This window comes from Terrapene carolina, unplaced genomic scaffold (genome assembly GCF_002925995.2).
Source record: "Terrapene carolina triunguis isolate 2854851 unplaced genomic scaffold, T_m_triunguis-2.0 Scaffold96, whole genome shotgun sequence".
Lineage (NCBI taxonomy): Eukaryota > Metazoa > Chordata > Testudines > Emydidae > Terrapene > Terrapene triunguis.
In genome coordinates, this window is record NW_020664447.1 from 18,894,551 (window position 1) to 18,902,515 (window position 7,965).

Below are 7,965 nucleotides of genomic sequence, written 5' to 3' on the forward strand. Positions count from 1 at the left end.
AAGTGGTTCCCAAACTTTAACAACCTGTGAACCCCTTTCACTAAAATGTCAAGTCTCGTGAACCCCCTTCTAAAAATGAATATTTCCAGGGATTTTCTCCTTTACCTGAGTATAAATTATAAAAGCAGTGATCTTGGAAATATAACATTTGTTTTTATGACATCCTTATTACACACTATTATTAATTATTATTTATCATTACAGTATTTTTATTACATTATGAAAATGGCAACACTCTTCCAAGATCTCACTTTCATAGCTTGTATCACTTTGAATAAGCCTGTTATAAGACAAGGCTCCTGTGTTTCATCAAGGAGTATCAGATGTAAACAGCATGAAGGTATTTAAGAAGCCAACTCAAAGAGTTCCTCCTACACAAGCATTCAGGTCTTGATCAGTCCAGGCAAACAACGCATGTTACAACAAAGCTTAAACTTGTTCTTCATAATAATTTTAAAAACAGTACTAGCTACCTATTTAATTTTAAAATCAGCAAAAAATATCCACCTCCCTTTCCATTTCTAATAAGGACTCTTGAAGTTTAAATCTCCTCTGTGTGATAGATAGGCTTGCTTTGATCTGCTTAGCTCTTGGAAGTTCAGGGGCTCCAGGCTGCTGGCCCCATGCTGCTCAGGGTCCCTAGGGACAGCTCTGTCCGCCATTAGGGAATTTTTTCCCAAGAACCCCCTGTAACATTTCGCGAACCCCCAGGGGTTCACAAACCCCAGTTTGGGAACCACTGCTCTAAAGCGAGGCTCAGTGAATGTGCATTATGTTTTAAATTAATTGCATTTACTGAATTTTATCATTATTATTAACATATTGTACTTTGATATCATCTTTTATCCAAAGATCTGAAATTGCATTATAAATAATTAATTGTGCTTCACAATTCTCCTGTTTATTATACTCATTTTTCAAATGAGGAAACAGGCACAGGGCATTAAATAGCTTTCCCAAAGTCACGTAGTGAGTTAGTGACGGCGCTAGGATCAGAACCCAGGAGTCCTGTCTTTCCTTCTACTGAAGAAAACACCAGACCAAGTAGCATAAGAAATATAAGTGACAGGGTTCAACAAAACATATAGTATATTGGCAAATGTAGGGTCAAAATGACAACACAAGCTATTGATAATATTTCAACAGAGAAATGAAAAAAGATGTCAGAGTCTAAGTTAAACACTTATCAGAATATCACCACTATGAAATGTCTTAGATGTACACGTGTCTGGTTCTACAACAGTTTATGTTATGCAGTGTGACATTTCTGTCTATGAATGACTAACAGAGTCTCTTTTTCTTAAAGTATGTCTTTTTGTGATCTTGAAGTACATTCGTATTTTGGATAGCTAATATTTTACTGGTCAGTGTCATGACAATCAGCCTGTTTGGTCAGTCATTCATAAGACACAAATGTAAAAGCCACTACGGTGGAACCACCACTCACCAGTCACTGCTGCCAGAATGTTCTTCTATATGCTAATTATGTTAGTAAAGGAAATTAATTTGATTTATTTGTGAAATTCATAGAGGTGAAAAGCCACATAAAATTTTTGAATCTGACTTGCAGATGGAGCTAAATGGCACATTGTAATGCATCTAGCAAACAACATTGCAAACCACAGAAAAAGTAGTAAAAGTGAGAATAAATCCATTCCTGGGTTGGGATATTATTGTAATGTTTAGAACCAGGGAACGTGTTTAGAAGCAGGGTAGGAAATTTCCCTGGTTTTCCCACTTTAAATAAACCCCTGCCTCTAGATCACCAATTTTAATCTGCCCCCAGTTGTGATTGGAAGTCCATTTTTCTTTTCTTAGGCAGTAGTCTTATCTACCTAACGTAACATCTGCTGTGTATATTAATATTACATAGGGCCCTATCCTGCACTCATTGAAGTCAATGTCAGGGAGCAAATTCAGACTGACTTCACTGCTACATTCATTGATCTCAGAGAACTTTAAATGGCACGGGGTGGCTGACTGTGAACAAGTTCAGTTAATAATAATCCTACGTACCAAAATAGTACCACACCTTGGTTAAAACATTAAATCAGCATTAAACAAATCTGGTCCTTCCACCTTTCTCTTTGCAGATGATAGGGCCAAAGGAAGTGATGCTGTGTGGAAGCAATGCTGTTTTCAAAAGCTGACAAGGCCTTTAATGTTCTCCAGCTGCACTCCACGGTTACAACCAAGCAGTAGTTTGTTTACTGCTGGACACTAATAGAAATTATTTCCTTCACAAGTCATTTGGAGTTAGTCCAGAACAAAGTGTTTTTGAACCTGGTTCAAACAACATTGACGGCAGATCACTGTACATGACTCAAGGTACCTACTATATTCCTAGGATACTGCTACTTGTTTTGCCACGTTTCTATGGAGAGAAGCCAGTGTAGCTAGTGTTAGCCTACAAGAGGTAAATAACTGTTTGGCCAGTGATCAAGATGCTACAGAATGAAAGCAAATACAAACTCTAGTTGACAAGTTAATACACATAGCGTATCTTTTCTTCTGCATAACTTCTATATGTAACCCTTCTGCCCATCTAAGTTGGCAGCAACAAGGGCCGGGTTCTGTATCTAGGGGTTCCGTTCAATAACACAATGCAAAACCGGCTCGAGCCCCCACCCAGTGACCTGGGACAATTACATACCACCCCCCTGGGTACCTCTAAGAGGCAATACTTCCCCTCTCGCAAGCACGGAGTCTGAGTGTAGCAGAAAATGTTTAATAACATGAGGTAAACGACATCAGCATAAAATTGGAAAAACACCACAAACAGGATTCATAACACAAACCATGAGCAAAACCCACCCCAGCAAATTGGGCTGTGTCCTTTCCCTTTGGTTCTTGAATCCAGCAACCCAAAAATCACCCAGAGTCCCCAAAGTCCAACACCCCCAAAGTCTCTGTCCCTGGTCAGTGCAGCCCCAGAGTAAAAGGGGGGGGCACGCAGGGTGTTAAGGGGCACCTTACGTGATCCGAGGCTGGCCAGCCGTCTGTTTCTCCGTGGGGGTTCCGCCGCAGCCTTTACCACGAGCCAGTCCACTTTCCTGCCATCCCACGAACTGCTCCGCTCTACAAGCTGCTCCGCTCCGCTCACCGACCTGTGAGCCGTTCCAGCCGTCCCCGCAAACAGCTCTGCTCGCCGTTCCTTGGGCCGCTCCAACCAGCCCCGCAAGGCTCCGCACCGCTCGCTGCTCCTCCAGTCATCCCCACAAATTGCTCCGCCAGCTGCTGAGCAATATAGCTTCAGGCTCCCCCACTAGTTAACACAGCACTCAGTGATCTCAGCTCTTTTGTGATTTCAGCTCTTTTGTGATTTCAGCTCATAGTATAGTAGGGGGAGCCCCAGTGCTGGTGCACCATTGGCCCAAAGTGAATTCAGCTCAGCAGCCTGTAACTAGACTCCTAAGGGAATCAAAGTTAGCTCTGACATTCAACAGTGGAGAGATGAGGCGGTGCAATCGGTGTTTGAAACCCTCAGTGGGGGCCCATACCATCAGGTACAAATACCTGTCCCCATCCTCTCTCAATTCACTGGGTTTTGTAACCCATGCCCCTTGTCAAGCAAGTGCTACTTAGGTAATGGTGAAGGACTCACTCAGTCCTTCTGTCATACAACAGTTCCACTGGCCTTGATTCACAGAATCAGGGTAACAAAACTTTATTCTTCCTGCCCCAATAATAGAGAAACTGGGGATCCCACACCAGCCAAAGTAACCACTTTCAGTTGCTGTGTTTCATGCCAGGCGAGTGGGTGTGCCTATGCAAACAAGATCAGCCCCTGGAGTTCTTTTCCACACTCGCCATAATTCACCACCAGATGTCAGGGTAGAGCTCATCCTGACTCTGCTTACATATATAATATCTTTGTGAGATATGAGGAGCAACTCTGGTCAATAAAAGGTTCAGAAGTTTGGTTTGGATGAACACCTCTGGAGTATCTGACTCTTGGGTACAAAAAATCATATTGGAAGCTCTTGAGAACAAGCTTTTGTGTGATAATTCCTGCTTCTGGTCATGTCAGAAATACCACAGAAACAACCTTTTTTCCACAGTATTCTGGTATTTCAGTGTTAGATTTTTATAATCTCAAAATAAGGTTTGGTTTGGGTTGTAGTGTATGTTGGGGTGAAAGTTAAATGGAAGTGGGGGTTTCTGTGTGTTATTTTATCTAAATCTATGCACGAATCCTCGATCTCGTGATGACCTTGCAAAACAGATAGAATCAGCAATGGATTATTATAGCAGTGTTGGCTATTTTTACATTTAAAATCAACAAAATGTTTACATCCTACTTACCAATCAGTATCTCATAGTTTTTAGCATCTATGAGAAACCTCAAAGATATTATCAGGACAAAAATGGCTTTTCCCAATTTCTACAGGCTAGCTTTTCATTTAAGGCCAAATTCTGATCCTGTTTAAGTCAATGCAGAGTTCTCAGAGGAAGAAATTAGCAAATTTTGTCTTCAGGCAGCTGCTGCATTTGAACATTTCCTCTTAAACCTAAGTTTTACATTGGTGATTTTTAGCCAGCACAGTGCATACTGATTTCCCTAGGATTGTTTGATCAACAAGCATTACCTAACAGCATCACAGTGAGCCAAGTAACCTCAGACAGGACTTTAATAAAGTCCTTAGGACAATAGCCAAGGCTGAATTGGGCGGTATTGTCATCTTTTTATTGCACAGTTAGAACTGAAAACAAGAAAGTAAAACATTTCTTGTCCCTGAATTTATCTATGTTATTTTTGTTTTCCTTTACATTGAAGATGACTGATTTGGCAAGACTTTTTGCAGCCTTGTCTTTAATTTGGGTAACAATGTCTTGGTTAATGAAGGCAATAAACTTTCATTTTTATAGATTCATAGATTCCAAGTCCAGAGGGGAACATTGTGATCATCTAGTCCCGAGGTTCTCAAACTGTGGTCCATGGACCACCAGTGGTCCGCGAGCTCCATTCAGGTGGTCCGTGGACAGTTCCCTCTAAGGTGCATGCCTGGGTGGCGGACACAAGAGAATGAAGGGCCACCCACCTAATTAGTGGAGCCACGCAGGCGTGGATCAACTCATTAGGTGCCTGGACCCTGGAGAAGACGCACATGTAAGGTGAAGTGGTGACCTTGGGGGGAATAGGGGGTAGATGAGAGGCGGCAGTGGGGTAAGAAGAGGGGGTGGGATGTGCAGGGCTGCGGCAGCCAGAAAAAGGGGTGACTTTCCCCAGCTCCAGGGCTGCAGTTGCCAGGGAGAGATGGCCCTCCTTCCCAGCCTCAGCTCTGTGGCTGCTGCGGTGGAGGAGAGAGGGCACATTCATCGCATTAGAAAGGTAAGATTACCGATATTAAAATATGAGTTGTGTGTTTTTATTTCGAGAACAAAAAAAGTTAATTATTCATAATTTTTTTTATATAGCACTTTTATCCAAAGCGCTTTACAATAATTAGCTAATGGTACAAACAACATTTGGAAAGATCATTAAGTGGTCCACCGAGACCCGCAGCAATTTTCAAGTGGTCCACAAAAAAAAAAGTCTGAGAACCACTGGTCTAGTCTGACCTCCTATATAACACAGACCATAGAACAGTGGTCCCCAAACTGTAGGGTGTGCCTGGTTCGGGGTGTGTGCAGTGGGGCCCAGGCTAGCCCACACTGGGGTGCAGAGAGGGAGTGCCACCCAGCCCGACTCTGCCTCCAGCCCAGCTCCGGCCCCAGACGCAGCTCCGCTCCACCCTCAGCCCAGCTCTGCCCTCATTCCCTTTCTGCCCCCAGGTCAGCTCCACCTCTAACCTCAGCTCCTCCCACATCCCCACTTCCGCCCCCAACTCTGCCTTCAGCCCAAGCTCCTCTGCTGAGCCATCTGTGCTGTAATGAAGCGGGGGAGGGAGAGATTCCATTACTGGTAAGGGGGAGCATGACAGGAAAAGTTTGGGCACCACTGCCATAGAACTTCTCCAAAATAATTCCTAGAGAAAAATATCCATTTTTGTCAGTGATGAGGAGTCCACTATGATCCTTTGTAAATTGTTCCAATTGTTAATTACCCTCACTGTCAAAAATTTACACCCTGTTTCCAGTCTTTTGGATCATGTTATACCTTTCTCTGCTTGATTGACGAGCCCATTATCAAATGTATGTTCCACATGTAGATACTTATAGACTGTAACCAAGTCACCCCTTAACCTTCTCTTTGTTAAGCTAATTAGTTTGAGGCTAGCACTATACAACATGTTTTCTTATTCTTTAATCATTCTTTGAACCCTTTCCAATTTGTCAACATCCTTTTTGAATTATGGGTCCCAGACAGGGGAGGCTCCAGGCACCAGCGCTCCAAGCGCGTGCCTGGGGCGTCAAGCTGCAGGGGGCGGCCTGCCGGTCGCCAGGAGGGCCGCAGTCAGGCTGCCTTCGGCGGCATGCCTGCGGGAGGTCTGCCGGTCCCGCGGTTTTGGCGGCAATTCGGTGGTAGGTACACCAAAGGCGCGGGACCGTGGGACCTCCCGCAGGCATGTCGCCGAATCTGCGTTACCATCGGACCTCCCGCAGGCACGCCGTCGAAAGCCGCCTGACTGCCATGCTTGGGGCGGCAAAATACATAGAGCCACCCCTGGTCCCAGAACTGGACACAGTATTGCAGGAGTAATTGCACCAGTGCTAAATATAGAGGCAAAATAACCTCTCTTCTCCTACTTGAAATTCCCCTGTTTATTCATCCCAGGATTGTATTAACTCTTTTGGCTATGGTGTAATATTGGGAGCTCATGTTCAGCTGATTATCCACCGACCCCCAAGTCTTTTTCAAAGTCACTGCTTCCCAGGATAGAGCCCCCAGTCCTGTTTGCTTGCACCCAGTTTACCAAGCGATCCAGTTCACCCTGAATCAGTGACCTGTCCTCTTCATTATTTACCATGCCCCTAGTTTTTGTGTCATCTGGAAATTTTATCAGTGATTACTGGGTATGTTATATTTTCTTCCACGCCATTGATAAAAATGTTAACTAGAGTAGGGCCAAGAACTGATCCCTTCCCCACCCCACTGGAAACACATCCACTTAGTGCTGAATTTACAGTTACATCTTGAGACCTATCAGTTAGCCATTTATTAATCCATTTAATGTGTCCCATGTTAATTTTGTGTCATTCTAGTTTTTTTAACCAAAATGTTGTGCGATACCATGTCAAATGCCTTAGAGAAGTCTAAGTAGGTTACATCAATATTATTACCATTATCAACCAAACTTGCAATCTCATCAAAAAAAGATATCAAGTAATTACAGATCTAATTTAATTATAGTGTTCTCCTTTAATTCTTTATTAGTTGAGTCCAGTATGAGATGCTCCATTATCTTATCTGTAATCAGTGTCAGGCTGACAGGCCTGTAATTACGCAGGTCATCCCAATTCTTTTTTTAAAAATTATCACAATTTTAGCTTTCTTCCTGTCTTCTGGAACTTTCGCAATGTTTCAGGACATTGAAAATCAGCATTAATGGTACAGCAAGCTCCTCAGACAACTCTTTTAAAACTCTCGGATGCAAGTTATCTGGATCTGCTGATTTATAAAGTTTGCATGTGCATAATTAAAAATATAATTTTCTTTTGTCATGAAGTTATTGTCAGTGTTAATCTCAGAGCAAATTTTTATCACTGAAGTTTAAATCACTGAAAATAATATTTTAGCATAGAAACACAATCTTAGCCTCTTAATGTGCACAAAGATACTCCATTTCTTGCCATTCCCTTTCTTTCATCCTCTGATAGCAAAGTACCTTAGATTTAATCATAAATGTCCAGTTATACCGTTGTACAGTTTCAGGTGTATCTTACATTTGACACTAGATACTACAAATACAAAGCCCTGCTATCTTGTAATCACATTATGTTATTCAATACAGTTTGTCCAGAGCTCATTTAGCTCACTAGCAACCTATTTCTATTTTAGGTTGTAAAGTAGTATAGTAATTC